General features: G+C 40.8%; 1 protein-coding gene across 3 annotated transcripts in view; it reads right to left on the bottom strand.

Annotated features, from left to right (window-relative positions):
* GPR20 (G protein-coupled receptor 20) overlaps positions 1–22,444 on the bottom strand; it is an 89,223-nt gene that overhangs the window by 5,745 nt on the left and 61,034 nt on the right. Inside the window, exon 1 of one of the 3 annotated variants that reach the window (XM_075827951.1) lies at positions 6,388–6,447. The exons of the other annotated variants lie outside the window; for them this stretch is intronic. The gene's annotated coding sequence lies outside the window, so the exon portion shown is untranslated. Of the gene's footprint in view, positions 1–6,387; positions 6,448–22,444 lie in introns of those variants that run through there. 3 annotated transcript variants of the gene reach the window in all.

Here is a 22,444-nt window from a genome sequence, read left to right as displayed (position 1 = left end):
CGCGAACGTTTATGTGTTTTCTCCTCCGACTCCCCCATGATGCCTCCCGAGGTTCCGTTGCTTCGTTCTTCCCCGGAAGACTCAGAGGTACCTATGCAACTCGGGGCCTTCGTGTCCCCCCAACAACGTAGATATTTCCGCAGGAAGAATGGTCTCTGCTTCTACTGTGGGGATGACAAGCATCAAGTGAACAACTGTCCTAAGCGTAAGAATGCAGCCGGAGAACTTCCGCGCCTAAGTAATCATCGGGGAGGTCACTTGGGCGCACAGGTATTTCCCGTAAATATGAAACATAATAAGATCTTGCTTCCCTTTCAGGTCTCTTTTGGTGGTAGGTCTGCTACCGGCAGCGCCTTCGTAGATTCAGGGTCCTCTGTTAATATCATGTCTGTGGAATTTGCTATGTCTCTTGCTATGCCTTTGATTGATTTGCCTAATCCTGTCCCGGTAGTGGGTATCGACTCCACTCCTCTTGCTAATGGTTATTTTACACAGCATACCCCTGTTTTTGAACTCCTTGTTGGCTCCATGCATTTGGAGCAGTGCTCTGTACTGTTGATGCAGGGATTATCGTCCGATTTGGTTTCAGGCCTTCCCTGGTTGCAGTTGCATAATCCCACGTTTGACTGGAATACTGGGGAGCTTACCAAATGGGGTAATGAATGTTTGACGTCATGTTTTTCTGTTAATTCTATTTCTCCCCCTGAGGAGGTGAACACGCTACCTGAGTTTGTTCGGGACTTCGCTGATGTTTTCTCTAAGGAGGCCTCCGAAGTGATACCTCCTCATAGAGAATACGATTGCGCTATTGAATTGATACCAGGAGCTAAGCTTCCTAAGGGTAGGATATTTAATCTTTCTTGTCCCGAACGTGAAGCCATGAGAGAGTATAACCAGGAATGCCTGGCCAAGGGTTACATTCGCCCCTCTACTTCTCCAGTAGGTGCTGGCTTCTTCTTCGTAGGGAAGAAGGATGGTGGTCTTAGGCCATGCATTGACTACCGTAACCTGAATAAGGTCACTGTAAGGAACCAGTATCCCCTTCCTTTGATTCCTGATCTCTTTAATCAGGTTCAGGGAGCCCAATGGTTCTCTAAGTTTGATCTATGGGGGGCGTATAACCTTATCCGCATCAAAGAGGGGGATGAGTGGAAGACTGCGTTTAACACGCCCGAAGGTCATTTCGAATACCTCGTCATGCCCTTTGGGTTGTGTAATGCGCCGGCGGTCTTCCAGAATTTCATAAATGAGATTTTGAGAGATTACCTGGGGATATTTCTTGTAGTGTACCTTGATGACATACTGGTGTTTTCCAAGGACTGGCCCTCCCACATTGAGCATGTCAGGAAGGTGTTCCAGGTCCTTCGGGAAAACAAACTGTTTGCAAAAACCGAAAAATTTGTGTTTGGGGTACAGGAGATACCATTTTTGGGTCAAATCCTCACTCCTCATGAATTCCGCATGGACCCCGCCAAGGTTCAGGCTGTGGCGGAATGGGTCCAACCTGCCTCCCTGAAGGCGTTACAGTGTTTTTTGGGGTTCGCTAATTATTACAGGAGATTCATTGCTAACTTCTCGGTCATTGCTAAGCCTCTTACGGACCTCACTCGCAAAGGTGCTGATCTCCTCCACTGGTCTCCAGAGGCTGTCCAGGCTTTTGAGGTCCTTAAGAAGTGCTTTATCTCGGCCCCGGTGCTGGTTCAGCCCAAACAAATGGAGCCATTTATCGTGAAAGTTGACGCATCCGAGGTGGGAGTGGGGGCTGTCTTGTCCCAGGGTACCAGGTCCCTCACCCATCTCCGCCCCTGTGCCTACTTCTCCAGGAAGTTTTCGCCCACTGAGTGTAACTATGATATTGGCAACCGTGAACTCTTAGCCATTAAATGGGCATTTGAAGAGTGGCGCCACTTCCTGGAGGGGGCTAGGCACCAGGTAACGGTCCTTACCGACCACAAGAATCTGGTTTTCCTAGAGACAAGCTCGATGGGCGCTATTTTTTACCAGTTTCAACTTTTTGGTTACCTATAGGGCTGGGTCTAAAAATATTAAGGCCGATGCACTGTCGCGTAGCTTCATGGCCAGCCCTCCTTCGGAGGAAGATCCTGCTTGTATTTTGCCTCCCGGTATAATCATTTCTTCTATTGATTCTGATTTAGTCTCTGAAATTGCAGCTAATCAAGGTTCAGCTCCCGGGAACCTTCCTGAGGACAAGCTGTTTGTTCCCCTGCAATACCGGCTAAGGTTACTTAGGGAAAATCATGACTCCGCACTATCTGGTCATTCAGGCATCCTGGGTACCAAACACCTCATTGCCAGAAACTATTGGTGGCCTGGGTTGCCTAAAGACGTTAAGGCCTACGTCGCCGCTTGTGAGGTTTGTGCTAGGTCCAAGACTCCCAGGTCCCGACCAGCGGGCTTACTACGTTCGTTGCCCATTCCCCAGAGACCTTGGACACATATCTCCATGGATTTTATCACCGATTTGCCTCCATCCCAAGGCAAGTCGGTGGTGTGAGTGGTAGTAGACCGCTTCAGTAAGATGTGCCACTTTGTGCCCCTCAAGAAACTACCCAACGCCAAGACGTTAGCTACCTTGTTTGTCAAACACATCCTGCGTCTCCATGGGGTCCCTGTCAATATTGTTTCGGACAGAGGGGTACAATTTGTTTCTTTGTTTTGGAGAGCCTTCTGTAAGAAGTTGGAGATTGATCTGTCCTTCTCCTCTGCTTTCCATCCTGAAACCAATGGCCAAACTGAGAGGACTAATCAATCTCTAGAACAATATTTAAAGTGTTTTATCTCTGTCAATATGATTGGGTCTCATTCATTCCCCTCGCTGAATTTTCCCTTAATAACCGGGTCAGTAACTCGTCAGGGGTCTCCCCCTTTTTCTGTAATTTTGGGTTTAATCCACAGTTCTCCTCCGTTTCACCTGGTAGTTCCAACAATCCAGAGTTAGAGGTCGTTCATCGGGAACTGTGCACAGTCTGGGCCCAGGTTCAGAAGAACCTAGAGGCGTCCCAGAGCGTACAAAAAACTCAGGCTGATAGAAAACGTTCTGCTAACCCCTTGTTTATGATCGGGGATCTGGTGTGGTTATCATCTAGGAACTTGCGTCTTAAGGTCCCGTCCAAGAAGTTTGCTCCCCGGTTTATTGGGCCGTATAAGGTCATTGAAGTCCTCAATCCTGTCTCCTTCCGGCTGGAGTTACCCCCATCTTTTCGCATACACGACGTGTTTCATGCCTCCCTCCTTAAACGCTGCTCCCCGTCCTTGGCTCCCTCAAGGAAACCTCCTATTCCCGTTCTCACCCCTGAGGGGGTGGAATTCGAGGTGGCCAAGATTGTGGACAGCAAGATGGTCCAAGGCTCCCTCCAGTACCTGGTCCATTGGCGAGGATACGGGCCTGAGGAGAGGACTTGGGTACCCGCCCGGGATGTTCACGCTGGGGTATTGGTCAGGAAGTTCCACCTTCGTTACCCCAGTAAACCAGGTACACTTAGAAAGGGTCCGGTGGCCCCTCATAAAAGTGGGGGTACTGTAAAGGATCTGCCAGGTCCAGCTTCGGGGTTAACTTCCAGAGGTAATCAGTCTTCACCTGAGTCTATCTCTCTGAGACTTACTCCAGCTTCCACCACTCAGGCTGGCAGGCTTAGGAGTGGGAGAGCCTATCGCAGCCTGGCCAGACTCAGCTAGCTCCCGCCCTCTGTCTATTTATACCTGCCTTTCCTGTTCCTCCTTGCTTGTGATTCTTTCCGTGTGGTTTCCTGGCCCAGCTACAGCTCCTAACAATTTGATCCTGCTCCATTCTGACCCTGGCTTTCTGACTACTCTTCTGCTCTGCGTTTGGTACCTCGTGCTCTCCTGGTTTGACTTGGCTCGTTCACCACTCTGTTGCTCACGGTGTTGCCGTGGGCAACTGCCCCTTTCCCTTTGCTTTATATTCCCTTGTATGTTTGTCTCGTGCACTTACTGAGCGTAGGGACCGCCGCCCAGTTGTACCCCGTCGCCTAGGGCGGGTCGTTGCAAGTAGGCAGGGACAGAGTGGCGGGTAGATTAGGGCTCACTTGTCCGTTTCCCTACCCCTATCATTACAATTATAGTAGTTATATTCTTTTATATAGGGGCAGTATTATAGTAGTTATATTCTTGTACATAGGGAGCAGTATTATAGTAGTTATATTCTTGTATATAGGGGGCAGTATTATAGTAGTTATATTCTTGTATATAGGGGCAGTATTATAGTAGTTATATTCTTGTACATAGGGAGCAGTATTATAGTAGTTATATTCTTGTATATAGGGGCAGTATTATAGTAGTTATATTCTTGTATATAGGGGGCAGTATTATAGTAGTTATATTCTTGTATATAGGGGCAGTATTATAGTAGTTATATTCTTGTATATAGGGGCAGTATTATAGTAGTTATATTCTTGTATATAGGGGCAGTATTATAGTAGTTATATTCTTGTACATAGGGAGCAGTATTATAGTAGTTATATTCTTGTATATAGGGGGCAGTATTATAGTAGTTATATTCTTGTATATATGGGGTAGTATTATAGTAGTTATAGTCTTGTATATAGGGGGCAGTATTATAGTAGTTATATTCTTGTACATAGGGGGCAGTGTTATAGTAGTTATATTCTTGTATATAGGGAGCAGTATTATAGTAGTTATATTCTTGTATATAGGGGCAGTATTATAGTAGTTATATTCTTGTACATAGGGAGCAGTATTATAGTAGTTATATTCTTGTATATAGGGGGCAGTATTATAGTAGTTATATTCTTGTATATAGGGGGCAGTATTATAGCAGTTATATTCTTGTACATAGGGAGCAGTATTATAGTAGTTATATTCTTGCATATAGGGGACAGTATTATAGTAATTATATTCTTGTATATAGGAGGCAGTATTATAGTAGTTATATTCTTGTATATAGGAGGCAGTATTATAGTAGTTATATTCTTGTACATAGGGAGCAGTATTATAGTAGTTATATTCTTGTATATAGGAGCAGTATTATAATAGTTATATTCCTGTATATAGGATCAGTATTATAGTAGTTATATTCTTGTACATAGGGAGCAGTATTATAGTAGTTATATTCTTGTATATAGGAGCAGTATTATAGTAGTTATTATCTTGCAGATAGCGGGCATTCTCATGAAAGTACAATATTTAGGAGGAGAGATGAGCATATCAGAAATCCCCACTATTTTACACAATGTAAAATATGGCTCTTTCCTGAGGCATGTTGGGAATTAATATCATAATATCGTTTTTTTGTTATAACTCATGGGAATATCTGCTGTACTGTTGCTATCATTATTAGCTCTTAGTGAATTCTACTTTCATTTCTCCATCGGAGTCGTTCTTTCACTCCATAAAATAGTTGTATCATGTGAGTCACGTCCTTAAGATCTCTTCATACATCTGACAATATCCTTTTTCTCAGATCACCAAATATGGCTGCAGAAAGGGTGCAGCCGCCGCTGTACGCATAAGAGCGTAAGACTCAGATTATTGTAATAATAAATTTACAGTAAATGAACACAGAGATCAGTTCTGAGAAGTCTCTCCTTGCACTTTAATTTACGTCTTGTAATGACATTCAACAAGACATTGAGTCTCCAAGATCTGTGCAATACAGATCTGGAAATATGGCCATAACAGTGACGCGTCTGTCTTTACGACCTGCGCTCTATTGCGACATTGCACTTCACGATTATCACACAGTAATTTATTACTGCCGGTATTATTCGCCTATGGGTGGTACATTAATTATCATATCTACTTGCTGTTTCATGAACCTGCGATTGAGATTTTGTGACCGTGAAATCTCGAGCGCATAAAACTGCATGTAGATTTGTGATTTCATGTACCCCTGTAGGCTATTAGCCAGAAATAATGCACAATATTGTACAGCGATCTCGCCGTGCAGAAATTATGGGACATAATATTGCGGTGGAACTTGTGCAACTTTGCAAGTAAGTTGGCATTTAGTTTTCATTATATCTAGCATGCCGTTTTGTGTATACAGCTCCTATGCAGATCAATGTATCTTTGAATGCCTATATAAATATGGGTTAACCTTAGCATTTATTTTATATCCTTATTATCTCATCAGGATCTGTGAAGGTTCTGTGCATGCTTCAGTGTAATCTACATTACTCACCAGGGAGCGACATGTTATTACATTTGGCTGCTGCTCCTCCTCCCCTCTCACAGCATGATGGATGGATACTGTAGCTGCATCCCCCTCCTCCCTGTTTTCCATTTACTTTGATACAATTGACATTTACAGAGAGCCTGCAGGCAGGGAAAGGAAACTACAGGCTCAAATTTTATTTTTCCTAGTAAAATATATTAAACTGAAAATACCTAGCTGTTATAGTAGTAGAAGATGGAAACCGTTATCAGAGCTTCAGTGACATCACAGGCTCCGCCCTTTTATATGACATCATAAATTATGCTTTATATAAAATGACTAATAATAAGTCATTAAAGTCTCAGTGACATCACAAGTACTGCCCCTTATAAATCCATTATAATGAGGATAAAGTCATGTAATGTAAAAGCATATCTGTATTCTTGATGAGATTTGCCATAAGTTAATCAAAGGGTAACTAAACTTTCAAAAAACTTCTGACATGTCAGAAGTTTTGGTCCGTTGGGGTCCGAGCACTGAGACCCCCACTGATCGCTAAAACAAAGCGGTGGAGGCGCCCGGGTTAGCGCTGAGTCGCTTAGTTTCTGATCGGCTTTACTCGGAAAGCGGAGCGAGCTGTGTACGAGCTCAATCACGCACCGTGGATGGTAGGATTCACAAAAAAGAAACACTCAAATGGCAATAGGGTTTAGTAGTAGACAGAACTAGACTGAACTTATGTCGGCTTGTGAGTGAGTCTCAATTACTACAATCCTTTCCAATTGTAGATATGGAGAATTCTCTCCAGCAAGTGTCATCAAATGGAAAAGACCACAAAAAAATATTTGCACTATACCTGGAGTTGTGGATATGCTGCAACCGGTAGCGTTCCACATGTATAGTGGCATCACAACGCAAGGGTACAGTGTCAATATAATAATTGAGTATGGTTGTTTTTTTGCTTTTGAGTTAATAAAATATGTATAATAAACATAAGGAGAGTGTTTTTGGTGGGTCAGATATATATAAATAACTATAAATTAGGGCAGCTGAAAAAGAAGTCACTAAATGTGTCCAATCAAAGAGCAACAAACAACTTTGTTCCTCATGCTATCCGGAGATGACATGTGGATATGGAATAGACTGTGAATCTGTCCATAAAAAGAAAGGTCCTATCCAAAATGGCAGCCCCCTGCAGGAGTAATATTGAAGTCCTTCTCCCTAGGAATGGGTCTGACTATTTAAGGCCAGAGGTGACAACCAATTACATCCCTGATAAAAGAAACCGTTTTGTCGGATGCTATGTCCTATCTTGGACACCGTAACCTTGTTTTGTGACGTTACAAAGCAAAATTTGTAAGTCCTTAACTTTGGGTAGTTCTTTTCAGCTATTTGCTTTTCTGTGTTGGCTGCCATTGTTTAGTTCTTCTCCACTGTCTATTGGAGTCTGTAGTAATCTTAATTCCACCGCGTGTCTCATTTGAGGCTCTTACTTCTCTTTTCCCTATGCTTTACCCTACAGCTCTGCTTGTTTAGATCAACTACAGTAAATACAGTATGTTCTTCTTTAAAACTATGTGCATTCATTTTACAAGTATATACAGTAGCCTGCACACATAACTATATACAGGGACTGCGAGAAATTGGTGCTGTACGTTCAGTTTATCTAAATGTGAGCATTATAATCAGCGTTATTAGACACGAGTGACAGGAAGAAGAATCCATTGTGATTCTCACTATAAACAAGAGCCTGAGACATTGGGAGAAATGTAAATTCAGGGATATAGAAGAGAATAATTCTCGCCGCCCGCAGTAAACCGATGGAGAATATGGAATTTATGAAAGTTTTTCTTAGTTATTTTAAAGCAAATACCCTGTGCGTTCTGTTAGGAGATGTCGTGCAGACGGCAAAAAATACCGCGCTGGTAGAGACCGGGCTGCAGGGCTTATTTAAAGGGGATGTCTCATGTATGCAATGTTACTGTAATTTATTAGATGTAAAGTCTGTAGAAGAGAAATAATAAGTTTGTTCTGTTTTTGTTTTTTTAAAGGTTAGCTTATTTTTTATTTTAAAACATTTCCATGGGGCGGCCATATTGGAGACACACTTCCTTCCTGTATTGTCTGTATAGATAGTACAGCAGGATGTGTGTGCTTTATGGCAGCTGCAATGAATGGAAGGCAATTGACAGAAAAGTATCATAGATTATTACAGTCTCCAGGAAGTGACAGAGTACACCCCCCTCCCCAGAGACCAGGGGGTGAGAGGGGAGCTGCATACAGAGCCTTATCTGTGTGTATTGTGTATAGTGTAAGGCCTCATGCCCACTTCAGGTTTTTTTCCTTCAGGGTGCTATCCGTTTTTGTCACTGATAGCACCCTGACCCATTCATTTCAATGGGCCCATGCACACTTCCGTTATTTTCACGGATCCGTTGTTCCGTTCCGTCAAAAGTAGAGCATGTCCTACTTTGGTCAGTGATTCCGTGACAGTGGGGCCCATAGAAGTCAATGGGTCGGTCCAAAAAAACGGACGGCACACGGAAGGCTTCCGTGTATCTTCCGTTTTTGATGGATCCGTTGCACTAGCAACGGCAGGGCGTGCCAAAGTGCACAGACTGGGACATGTGACAAGTTCAAATAAAGTTCAATACATTCCGTTTTCTTAACGGAAACACGTAAGCGAAACGGAAGCACAACGTCCGTTTAAAACGGAAACACGGAACGGACACGGAGTACACACGGAAACCACACGGATACCAAAACGGACACATGGATTTGTTAAAAGCGGCCGAGAAAACGGTGATGGAAGTGTGCATGAGGCCTTACTATCCTTCCTTATCTAGGCCTCCTGTAGCACAGTAGAGCTGTCGTTAAGGCTTCGTTCACATTGCGCTAGTGCTCCGTTCCGTCGGAGCTTTCCGCCGGAAAGGAGCCCTGACAGACACAAACGGAAACCATAGGTTTTCCGTTTACATCACTATTGATTTCAATGGTGACGATCCGGTGCCAATGGTTTCTATTTGTCTCTGTTGTGCAAGGGTTCTGTCGTTTTGACGGAATCAATAGCGCAGTCGAAACAAAATGTTTTTTCCCTTACAAAATGGTTTATTATGAAAGAATAAATAATCTATACAAGACTGGGATTGCCGCATCTGCAACAACCTGTACTATAAAATGATCAAATTATTTATCCAGCACGATGAATGACAAAAAAAATAAATCGAAAACGCAACATAAGAATTGCTGTTTTTTGTTAAAAAAGTATCAAAAAGTCGTATGTACCCCAAAATGGTACAAATTAAAACTTCGACTTGTCCAGTAAAAAACAAGCCCTCGTGAAGCTATGTTGATGGAAAAATCTAAATATGACGAGGTCTGAAATGCAGTGACACAAAAAAAAATTATTATTTGGTATCAACCTACAGAATAAAAACATATAATTTATACCGCATGGTGAACGCAATAAAAGCAAGGGATATGCTTCCTGACAACGCTATATAAATGACTGCGGTGGGTAGGAGATGTATCCATAGAAACCAATTTGTCAGACAGGATTGTCCCAGTGTTGCCACCCGAGGACAAAAAATTGCAGCCTGGCAGCAGTCACATTGGTGCCATGCCGCTGTCATCCTGCAGTATTAATCAGATTTTTCTAAAAGTGTATTAATATTGTGAACCTATTTACATATGAACTGTACTGTTTGTATGAACTAGTTCGCAATGTGGAATGCTGTATGAGGGATGTATGGATGCTACTCCATCATAGATAAAATGCTCTGGCTTCATAAAACTTTCAAGTGGTTCCTGAGAAGGCCACTTGTTTTGCCATAGAGCATAAATGATGCTGCCAGTGACATCACACTATGGTTATACAAGCAAGGATATCACACAAAGATAATACCAGCAAAGACATTGCATAATAGTGAATCAGCAGTGACATCACACAATGAATATGCCAGTAATGACATCACAATGATAATACCAGTAGTGACATCAAGCAATTATTGTACTGGCAATGACATCACACAATGATTACATTGGCAGTGACATCTCAGGGAGATTCTACCTATTGTAACAGCTTGCTAATTATACCAGGATTGCCATGACATAACGTTCTGGTTTTCAGCTGTGACATCAGCCAATGATTGTACTTGTAGTGACATCACGCAATGATTATATGAGAAGTGATGTCACACAATAATTATACCAGCAGACAAAAGAGAATGATTATTTCTACAGACACAAGAATTGTACAAGTGGTGACATCACAAAATGATACTGGCAGTGACATCACACAATAATTATAAGCAGTGACATAAAACTATCATTGTAATAGCAGATATTTCACAGAATGATTATATGAACAGTGACAAGACACTTTGGTTAGGCTTCGTTCACATCTGCGTCAAGGCTCCATTCAGTCGGAATGGAGCCCTGACTGACACAAACTAAAACCATGGGTTTCCGTTTCCATCACCATTGATTTCAATGCTGACGGATCCGAAGCCAATCGTTTCAGTTTGTCTCCGTTGTGCAAGGGTTCCGTCATGTTGACCGGATGAATAGCGCAGTCGACTATGGTATTCCTCCCGTAAAAACGACGGAATCCTTGCACAACAGAGACAAACTGAAACCATTAGCACCAGATCCGTCACCGTTGAAATCAATGGTGATGGAAACGGAAACCTACGGTTTCAGTTTTTGTCAGTCAGGGCTCCATTTCGACAGAACGGAGCCCTGACGCAGATGTGAACATAGCCTTATACCAGCTGTGACATCACAGAATCCTAGTACCAGCAGTGACATCACATAATAATTACAGTAGTGAATCCTGTAAATCCAGGAACCATGATTTGCTCCGCCTCACAGCCAAATGGTCTAAATTTTAGCTTAACCAAGAAAGGTAAAATTAACCTCTATAAAATATGAATAAAATTGGAGGTGCTCCTTAAAGTTTAGCTAAATGTTTAACAAACTTCTGACATGTGATAGTGACCTGTCAGAAGTTTGGATTGGTGGGGGTCCGAGCACTGAGACCCCCACCGATCACTAGAACGAAGCAGCTGAAGTATTCATGTGAGCGCTCAGCTGCTTCGTGTGTCTTCGGCTTTTTCCGGAAATAAATGTATCGGTGTACGGACTCAATAGAACGTCTATGAGCCCGTACAACGCTACATCGGCTTTCTGGAAAAAGCCGAACAGAAACAAAGTGGCCAAGCGCTCACACGAGGTCTTCTGCTGCTTCTTTCTAGCGATTGGTGGGGGTCCCAGTGCTCGGAACCCCACCAATCCAAACTTCTGACGTGTCACTTTGACATGTCAGAAGTTTGTCAAACGTTTAGCTACACTTTAAGTGTTAATGTTTTTAATAAATACATAAAAAGCATAATGTCTCATGTACTGTTTCCTCTGGAAAATTATCTGAATGCTATCTGGAACTAATCAGGAATGATCTACAAGTATCTGGCAGTAGCACCATGGGAAACCTTGTATCATATCATGTCCCATACAGCTGAGTTAATATAGTGTGATGCAGCTGAAATAGTTTATAAATTAAAATTACACTATTGATACATTGTTACTGATGATTCAGTCTAAAACACAAATACTAAGCCCTGATGCACACGGCCATGTGTGCCGCCCGCACCCGTCTGTGATCCGTGGGAAAGACAGGACATGTTATATCTCTCCATGGATCGCAGAGTCAGGTACGTTTTTATAGACCCGATTCACCCACTAAAATGAATGGATTTGTGAAAACTATCGGGTGCCACTCTGATGCTGTAAAAAACGTCCTGCTAAACAATGAACTGCACATGAGTAACTACTGTGGGGAAGCAGGTACCCACCAACAATATATCTGTACAGCGCCACCTTCAGGATAAACAAAACCTGACAGTACATTTATGACTTTATGCCAGTTAAATAAATAATATTATTACTAATGGATTTCATTTTGGTCTTGACAAGTTCCACAGTGCTGAATGTACGAGGTAAAATAACATATGGCAAACAACACCTGAGAGCAGTATTATAGTAGTTATATTCTTGTATATAGGAGCAGTATTATAGTAGTTATATTCTTGTATATAGGGGGCAGCATTATAGTAGTTATATTCTTGTATATAGGGAGCAGTATTATAGTAGTTATATTCTTGTACATAGGGGCAGTATTATAGAAGTTATATTCTTGTATATAGGAGGCAGTATTATAGTAGTTATATTCTTGTATATAGGGAGCAGTATTATAGTAGTTATATTCTTGTATATAGGGAGCAGTATTATAGTAGTTATATTCTTGTATATAGGGAGCAGTATTATAGTAGTTATATTCTTGTATATAGGAGCAGTATTATAGTAGTTATATTCTTGTATATAGGGGGCAGTATTATAGTAGTTATATTCCTGTATATAGGGGGCAGTATTATAGTAGTTATATTCTTGTATATAGGAGCAGTATTATAGTAGTTATATTCTTGTATATAGGGAACAGTATTATAGTAGTTATATTCTTGTATATAGGGGCAGTATTATAGTAGTTATATTCTTGTATATAGGAGGCAGTATTATAGTAGTTATATTCTTGTATATAGGGAGCAGAATTATAGTAGTTATAATCTTGTATATAGGGGCAGTATTATAGTAGTTATATTCTTGTACATAGGAGCAGTATTATAGTAGTTATATTCTTGTATTTTGGAGCAGTATTATAGTAGTTATATTCTTGTATATAGGAGCAGTATTATAGTAGTTATATTCTTGTATATAGGAGCAGTATTATAGTAGTTATATTCTTGTATATAGGGGGCAGCATTATAGTAGTTATATTCTTGTATATAGGGAGCAGTATTATAGTAGTTATATTCTTGTACATAGGGGCAGTATTATAGAAGTTATATTCTTGTATATAGGAGGCAGTATTATAGTAGTTATATTCTTGTATATAGGGAGCAGTATTATAGTAGTTATATTCTTGTATATAGGGAGCAGTATTATAGTAGTTATATTCTTGTATATAGGGAGCAGTATTATAGTAGTTATATTCTTGTATATAGGAGCAGTATTATAGTAGTTATATTCTTGTATATAGGGGGCAGTATTATAGTAGTTATATTCCTGTATATAGGGGGCAGTATTATAGTAGTTATATTCTTGTATATAGGAGCAGTATTATAGTAGTTATATTCTTGTATATAGGGAGCAGTATTATAGTAGTTATATTGTTGTATATAGGGGCAGTATTATAGTAGTTATATTCTTGTATATAGGAGGCAGTATTATAGTAGTTATATTCTTGTATATAGGGAGCAGAATTATAGTAGTTATAATCTTGTATATAGGGGCAGTATTATAGTAGTTATATTCTTGTACATAGGAGCAGTATTATAGTAGTTATATTCTTGTATTTTGGAGCAGTATTATAGTAGTTATATTCTTGTATATAGGAGCAGTATTATAGTAGTTATATTCTTGTATATAGGAGCAGTCTCGGGGTTATTTTTGACTCAGATCTTTCCTTTACTCCTCACATACAATCACTTTCACGCTCCTGTCATTTTCACCTCAAAAACATCTCCAGAATCCGCTCTTTTCTTACGGAGGAAACTGCCAAAACTCTCATTGATGCTCTGATTCACTCTCGTCTTGACTACTGTAACTCATTACTAGTCGGTCTTCCCCTCACTAAACTCTCCCCTCTCCAATCTATCCTCAATGCAGCAGCCAGGCTCATCTTTATGACCAACCGCTACACCAACGCCTCTAATCTGTGCCAGTCACTGCACTGGTTGCCCATCCCCTTCTGAATAAAATTCAAACTTATTACTCTCACCCACAAAGCTCTCCACAGTGCTGCACCTCCTTACATCTCCTCCCTCATCTCTGTCTACCACCCTACTCGGGCTCTACGTTCTGCCAACGACCTTAGATTAAAATCCTCCATTATCCGAACCTCCCACTACCGTCTCCAGGATTTCTCTCGTGCTGCACCCGTCCTCTGGAATGTGCTACCCCAGACAATCAGATTAATTCCCAATATCCACAGTTTTAAACGTGCCCTGAAAACACATCTATTTAGACAGGCCTATAACATTCCCTAATCTGACTCCTTTCCATGGCCCTCCATTTAGATTAGTCATCAGAATAAGATTCCCTCACACTCCTTCTCTTCATGTCCGTCATACACGGATACTGGCTGGTGACCGGCTCATGCAGCTTTATGTTACCACCGCATGTGTATAAAAATGGCCGGACCATTGTACAGAACAAACACTATTACACTTTGTGTCTCCCTTATGTCCTCATAGATTGTAAGCTCTTGCGAGCAGGGTCCTTACTCCCCAGGTTTGAATTGTAAATGAACTTTGTCACTATGTAATGTCTGATATTGTTTGTTTCATGTTCCCTCTAAATTGTAAAGTGCTGCGTAATATGTTGGCGCTATATAAATAAAGATTATTATTATTATTATTATTGTATATAGGAGGCAGTATTATAGTAGTTATATTCTTGTATATAGGAGCAGTATTATAGTAGTTATATTCTTGTATATAGGGGCAGTATTATAGTAGTTATATTCTTGCATATAGGGGCAGTATTATAGTAGTTATATTCTTGCATATAGGGGCAGTATTATAGTAGTTATATTCTTGTGTATAGGAGGCAGTATTATAGTAGTTATATTCCTGTGTATAGGAGGCAGTATTATAGTAATTATATTCTTGTATATAGGGGCAGTATTATAGTAGTTATATTCTTGCATATAGGGGCAGTATTATAGTAGTTATATTCTTGTGTATAGGAGGCAGTATTATAGTAGTTATATTCCTGTGTATAGGAGGCAGTATTATAGTAATTATATTCTTGTATATAGGGGCAGTATTATAGTAGTTATATTCTTGCATATAGGGGGCAGTATTATAGTAGTTATATTCTTGTGTATAGGAGGCAGTATTATAGTAGTTATATTCTTGTATATAGGGGCAGTATTATAGTAGTTATATTCTTGCATATAGGGCGCAGTATTATAGTAGTTATATTCCTGTATATAGGGGCAGTGTTATAGTAGTTATATTCTTGTATATAGGGGGCAGTATTATAGTAGTTATATTCCTGTATATAGGGGCAGTGTTATAGTAGTTATATTCTTGTATATAGGGGGCAGTATTATAGTAGTTATATTCTTGTGTATAGGAGGCAGTATTATAGTAATTATATTCTTGTATATAGGGGCAGTATTATAGTAGTTATATTCTTGTATATAGGGGGCAGTATTATAGTAGTTATATTGCAGTATTATAGTAGTTATATTCTTGTATATAGGGGGCATTATTATAGTAGTTATATTCTTGTATATAGGAGCAGTATTATAGTAGTTATATTCTTGTATATAGGAGCAGTATTATAGTAGTAATATTCTTGTATATAGGAGCAGTATTATATTAGTTATATTCTTGTATATAGGAGGCAGTATTATAGTAGTTATATTCTTGTACATAGGGGGCAGTATTATAGCAGTTATATTCTTATATATAGGGGCAGTATTCTAGTAGTTATATTCTCGTATATAGGGGCAGTATTATAGTAGTTATATTCTTGTATATAGGGACAGTATTGTAGTAGTTATATTCTTGTATATAGGGACAGTATTATAGTAGTTATATTCTTGTATATAGGGGGCAGTATTATAGTAGTTATATTCTTGTATATAGGGGACAGTATTATAGTAGTTATATTCTTGTCCATAGGAGAGGATAGACGTGTGCTTGTGAGCTCCCTGTTAGGACTATGCATGGCTTCTGACCCAGGTGGAGGGGAGGGGTCCTGGGCTGATGATCCTGGGAAAGCCCAGAGTCTGGAGTTTGACCTGCAGCATGGAGATGGTGGAGGTGATGATCTGGAAATGGTGGCTGGTGAGTCAACTGAATCTCATGATGTTGGTGAATTGTGCACAAAAATGACAAAGAGAAATATCTTTAAAATGGAAATGCAAGTTCGCAAATTGAGAACTGAAATTAACCAAGAGACTGATCCAAAGGCAAAGCTGATGAAATGTGAGTGTCTGGATGTTTGCACACGTGAGCTGGTTATATTGAAGGAGAAATTGCAGAAAGAATCATGCACAGTACCCAAAATAAAGAACTGGGCAATTGAGAACAAAAGGGAGACCAGAGCCCAAACTGTGAAGAGAAAAAATATCATTGCAAAAAAAGACACTGACTATAAGACTGTGTATAATATTGTGGAGCAGGGAAACCCTGGAAGATATGAGTGTGCGGTGGCTGGAGGATCACATCTCTCATCATGTGTGGGGTCTGTGCAATCAGCCAACACAAATGCTGCTAAAGCTGCAGAGAAATGTGTGCCAGCTGACGAGGGGTTAACTGCAGTAGACTCTATGTGCAGTACTGATGAAGTGAATGCGAGTGGCACTCCTGGGAGTGAGCAAGAAAGTGCCTCATGTCCTGATATTATAAGTGAGACCTCGCTCAGCGCGGTGATTGACAGTCTGATATCGGATGAACCAGTGGCACAGGCTGAGGCGGACATTGCAGACCCTGTTCTGGAGGTTCAGCCGTCCGCAGTGTCAGTGAATGGAGTGCAGGTTACACAGCGATCAGGAGCAGACACAGGAGGATCTGCAGTACAATCAGCTGAGGAGAGGTCCAGTCCTGACCCACCTGCTGACAGACCTCAGTACAGGAGACTGTTCTCCAGCGTCACAAGACCGACTAACCCCACACCTCAGAGGAGGAACGCGGTCAGAATCAGGTACTCAGGACCAGAGGAAAACCTCCCCTCCAGACTCTACATTGGGAAAGTTTTGTTGAAAGAGTTTATGAAGTTTAAAGCTTCTGAGGTGTTCGCTCTGATCCACGTTCCCTCCAGCAGGAATTATGACATCAGTTTCAAGCTGCAATATAGTCTAGACTTATTCTGGAGTATTTATAACGATACAAAGGAGCACGCGATGTGGGAGCATCTACATGTCATCCAGCTGACTAAACCCCAGGTAGTCACCGCCACCGTCCTGTTCCAGTCTGAGGTGGTGGCCCTGGCAGATTTGCAGCACTGGTTGAGCAGATATTGTGAGGTGAAGAGACTGCCAACAAAGATCTATGATGAGGAGGAGATCTGGAATGGAGGATATTCTGTCAAGATCCAGCTGGTTCAGGAGAATGGAGTGACCAGACATCTGCCGCACTCCTTCTACCTGGGCTCGGAGAGAGGCGTATGTTACTACCCTGGTCAACCGCGACTGTGCCATAGATGTGGGGGCAGACACCTGGCATTCAACTGTTCCCGTATTAAGTGCTCACTATGTGGTCAGTTTGGGCATGTGAAGGATGATTGTACAGGACCTGTCATCTGTAACCTGTGCTTAGGACCTGGACATACATTCCGGGAGTGTCCGCATGCAGAACATAATAAGGAGGAGACCTTTAAAGAAGCCATGGAGGAAGAGCAGGAGGATGTCTCCATATGTGTAGATATGACCCCAGAACCTGGAAGTCTCAGCGAGGATGTGAGCCAAAGTACCAGAGATCGTGCTCCAGAGACGAATGTCCCATCTGTGGATGCTGCACAAGTGTCACCAGCCACTGAAAATAGAGGTCATGCTAAAAGTAAAATATCCAGTCACTCTGTCACCAAAACATCTAAACATCTGCCCAACACCAGTAAGGAACCAGCTGATCCAGCCGCAGCGACCAGTAAAAAACCAGCGGGGCCAGCCGCAGCGACCAGTAAGAAACCAGCTGATCCAGCCGCAGCGACTAGTAAAAAACCAGCTGATCCAGCCGCAGCGACCAGTATCGATGAGGAGGGATTTCAGACGGTTAAAAGGAGAAGTAAAATAGATGATTCTTCTAGGAAAAAAATCACTGCTGCAAAGAAATCACCGGAGTCTCCAGTGCTGGCGATAACTGGGGGACGTTACTGTGCGCTGGGAGAAGATGACCAGGAAGAAGAAGCAGAGATGGAGCAAGTCTCCTCACACATCCCAGATGACGAACCTCAGGATGAAGATGCTGACCCCCCAATGTCCACCAAAAGATGGGGTGTTACAGGACATAGCAGTGGAAGAAGAAAAAAAAGTAGGAAAGACATGTAACCAGGATGATGCTGAAAATCACCTCCATCAATGTGAACAGTGTGAAGAATAGGAGCAGGCGGCGGGCGATATTCCAGCGTCTGTCTGACGACAAAACCAATGTCATCTTTATACAAGAGACTTATCTACAGAGTAATGTCCCTGCTGTGTCCCTGTCCCTGCAGTCACCACATCTATTGGGACAGTGAAAATCTCAGTTGCTGTATAGAGACTTCTAGCCCGAACTCCGTTTATATCATAGAGGTTCACTATATGCCAAAAATGTGGTGACCGTGTCCCATCTGTGGTGTGCGCGATGCTGCCCGGTCACCAATAAAGAAGAACTCTCCTGTAATACGGTCTAGAATAATATCATGAAAAATAGTTGAAACAATCTATACTGGCGCAATATTCATATATTATGGTTTGTTTAATGATTGTGATGTTATTGAGAGACATACGTTTATTTTCTTTATCTGTTATGAGTGTATTGCAAAGGTATTGTAATAATTTGTTGCAAGTTTTCAAATAAAAAAGATAATTATAGTAGTTATATTCTTGCATATAGGGGCAGTATTATAGTAGTTATATTCTTGTGTATAGGAGGCAGTATTATAGTAGTTATATTCCTGTGTATAGGAGGCAGTATTATAGTAATTATATTCTTGTATATAGGGGCAGTATTATAGTAGTTATATTCTTGCATATAGGGGCAGTATTATAGTAGTTATATTCTTGTGTATAGGAGGCAGTATTATAGTAGTTATATTCCTGTGTATAGGAGGCAGTATTATAGTAATTATATTCTTGTATATAGGGGCAGTATTATAGTAGTTATATTCTTGCATATAGGGGGCAGTATTATAGTAGTTATATTCTTGTGTATAGGAGGCAGTATTATAGTAGTTATATTCTTGTATATAGGGGCAGTATTATAGTAGTTATATTCTTGCATATAGGGCGCAGTATTATAGTAGTTATATTCCTGTATATAGGGGCAGTGTTATAGTAGTTATATTCTTGTATATAGGGGGCAGTATTATAGTAGTTATATTCCTGTATATAGGGGCAGTGTTATAGTAGTTATATTCTTGTATATAGGGGGCAGTATTATAGTAGTTATATTCTTGTGTATAGGAGGCAGTATTATAGTAATTATATTCTTGTATATAGGGGACAGTATTATAGTAGTTATATTCTTGTACATAACAGGCATATTTTTGTGCCTAAAGTGCACAAAGTAGCAATCTTTGTGAGCAGAGATGCAGGGTTTAATCATGGAAAAAGAGAGGGCTACAGCTTGAGGCAATAATCAGACTACCCTAGACTTAAGTCCATTTTTATCGTTTTGCCCTAGCAGAGCAAGTAGTGACTTATACATAAGTTTAAGTACAGCTTCTTCTTTATAATAACTTTTACTGGGCTCACTCTAACACGATATAGTTAGTTGGTATAAATTAGGACATTTCTCAAATTTTTTTTTTTCACTTGATTTCTCTATTTCATGCTCTGATTAATACGGTGTCACCCTATAACATTATTGCTTCCTTGCCAATAGTGATAGAATCACTTTAAGGCTATGTTCACACGGAGTGTTTTGCAGGAGGAATATCTGCCTCAAAATTCTGTTTGGAAGTTTGAGGCAGATTTTCCCCTCCCTGCACGCCGATTTTCGCTGAGTTTTTCGCAGTGTTTTTCGCCCGCGGCCGTTGAGCGCTGCGGGCATAGTTTTACTGCTCGTGGGAAAAAGATGCCGACGCCTCCCATTGAAATCAATGGGAGGCATTTTCGGGCCGTTTTTGCCGAGTTTTGCGACGCGGCTTCCGCGTCAAAAAACTCGGCAAAATACTCCGTGTGAACATAGCCTAAGAGGCTATGAAATGTCTAGATAATAAACATCGCCTTAAGGAAAGTGACAATTCTCACCATCAGGTCGCAATCTATCAATTTTAGGCTGTAAAACTATCATCCTCAAGACTCAAGCTCAGGCAAGGTGCCAGATTCGGCAAGAAACAAGTAAACATTACAATGACTGAATGTCTGTTCCACTCATCCAAAATCTGCGGCGGGTCATCAACCCTTGAACTAGGGAATGTGATGATTATAGTTTACATTGTGCCAATTTCCATATGATCAAAGTCGATAATTTTCTTGTACATAACACAAACTGTCATGTTCACTATAACATAAAGTGGTTATGAGATGTTTACATGACAATCTTTCAAATTAGGGTCAAAAAGTTGTCTTGACTTATTGCTTTAAGACGTTATAATCTTGACCGTGTGATCCCACTGGATGGAAAAAAAATAAACAAAATTTAGAAAACAATTATACAATGCTTTCTCAATGCGGATTTGATCTTTTGTTGACATGGTTTCCAAAAAACTGATTATTTGAAAAGTTACATGTCATAAAATCTGAGCTTGACTCCGAGCATGGCAAAATTGTACCTACCCTCACCTACTGCAGTCATAGGTACCCCCATGAATTTACCTTTGAGGGAAAATTAGTCCAGTATGGAAGAGCACATATGTGGCTTAAAGAAGACCTCCAGTGGAAACACAACTTTCCATGTCTGCACCCCCACCTGACTGTATACCACTCTTCATTTCTTTTATGTATTCTGTACTTATTGTATGAAATGTTAAATACTTTTGTGTCAAAAAAGACAAAAGTATAATAATAGGTATGATACCTTCATTGGCTAACCATAAAAGTTCTATATGCGGCTTTCAGAGCACAGAGGCCCCTTCTTCAGGCCTTTACAAATGAATGACTTAGAAAAAAGCACAACATTTAGATGTTACACAAAGACAATTAGTACATGAGGTGATACATCATTAAGATAAGCCGGGGCAATAAAACTGAGGTTATAGGGGTGATGACTTAGGAGTTAAGGAATCTGGAGTCAGTCTGATGGGGGATGTGACGTGTGTCCATGTAGTGGCTCATAAATCCTGGTGTTAGATTGAGGCCTTGTGTCAATGACTGGAATTTTATCATCATCTTGAATTCCCAAATTTTTCTTTCTCTGTTGTTTTTAAAATGACCCTTCAGAATGAGTACCTTTAAATCTGCCAAACTGTGGTCTGGTCCAGAGAAGTGTTTTCCCACGGGTGTATCCACATCCTGTTTTATTGTATGTCTGTGAAGATTCATCCTGGTTTGTAGTTTTTGTATTGTTTCTCCAATGTAGATTCCTTTATTGATGCACCTTGTACACAGGATCATGTACACTACATTGGAGGATGTACAGGAGAACGTGCCAGTGATTTTATAGTCCTGCTGTGTGTTTGGTATCTGGATGGTGTTTGATGACAAGATGTTGGTACAGGTCTTGCATTTTCTACTGTTGCAAGGAAAAGTGCCAGTCTCTGATGGTGCTGAGAGGGCACTTCTGACCAGGAGATTCCTTAGGTTTGGTGGCTGTTTGTAGGCAAGGAGTGGTAAATCTGGGAATATTTCCTTCAGTTTATTGTCTTTGTTAAATATTGGTTGGAGATCAGCAGCAATTTTCCTCAAGATGTTCATTTGGGGGTTGTATATGACCACTAGGGGAACCCTGCTGTTGTCTTCCTTCTTTTTGTACTCCAGAAGATTGCTCCTTGGAATTCTTGTTGCTCTGTAGATCTGATCATCTATAATCCTTGGATGGTATCCCTGTTGTAAGAATGTATTCCTCAGTGATAGCAGGTGTTGTTTTGTGTCTTCACAGTCTGAACAGATCCGTATGTACCGCAGAGCCTGGCTGTAGATGATGGATTTCTTTATGTGTCTCGGATGGAAGCTGTTCCATCTCAGATATGCTGGACGGCCTGTAGGTTTATGGTAGATTGTTGTTTGTATGGTATTGTCTCTCATGTATATGGTCATGTCCAGAAAATGTATTTGAGATGTAGAGTAGTTGAGAGTGAGTTTGATGGTAGGATGGAACTTGTTGAAGTTTTTATGGAAAGAAAGCAGTTCATGTTCAGAGCCTGTCCAGATTATCAGCAGGTCATCAATGTACCGGAAATATGCTAGAGGTTTAGTTGCGCAGGTTGATAAAAACTCTTCCTCTAGTTTGGCCATGAACAGGTTAGCATATTGTGGTGACATTTTGCTACCCATAGCGCTTCCCATACATTGCAGATATATGTCTTTGTCAAATAAAAAATAATTGTGATGGAGTGCGAACCTGATGAGTTGTAGGGCTG

This window comes from Rhinoderma darwinii, chromosome 5 (assembly GCF_050947455.1).
Source record: "Rhinoderma darwinii isolate aRhiDar2 chromosome 5, aRhiDar2.hap1, whole genome shotgun sequence".
In the NCBI taxonomy this organism is placed as follows: domain Eukaryota; kingdom Metazoa; phylum Chordata; class Amphibia; order Anura; family Rhinodermatidae; genus Rhinoderma; species Rhinoderma darwinii.
The sequence above is the reverse complement of the archived record's forward strand: the minus strand, read 5'-3'. Positions and strand labels throughout refer to the sequence as shown.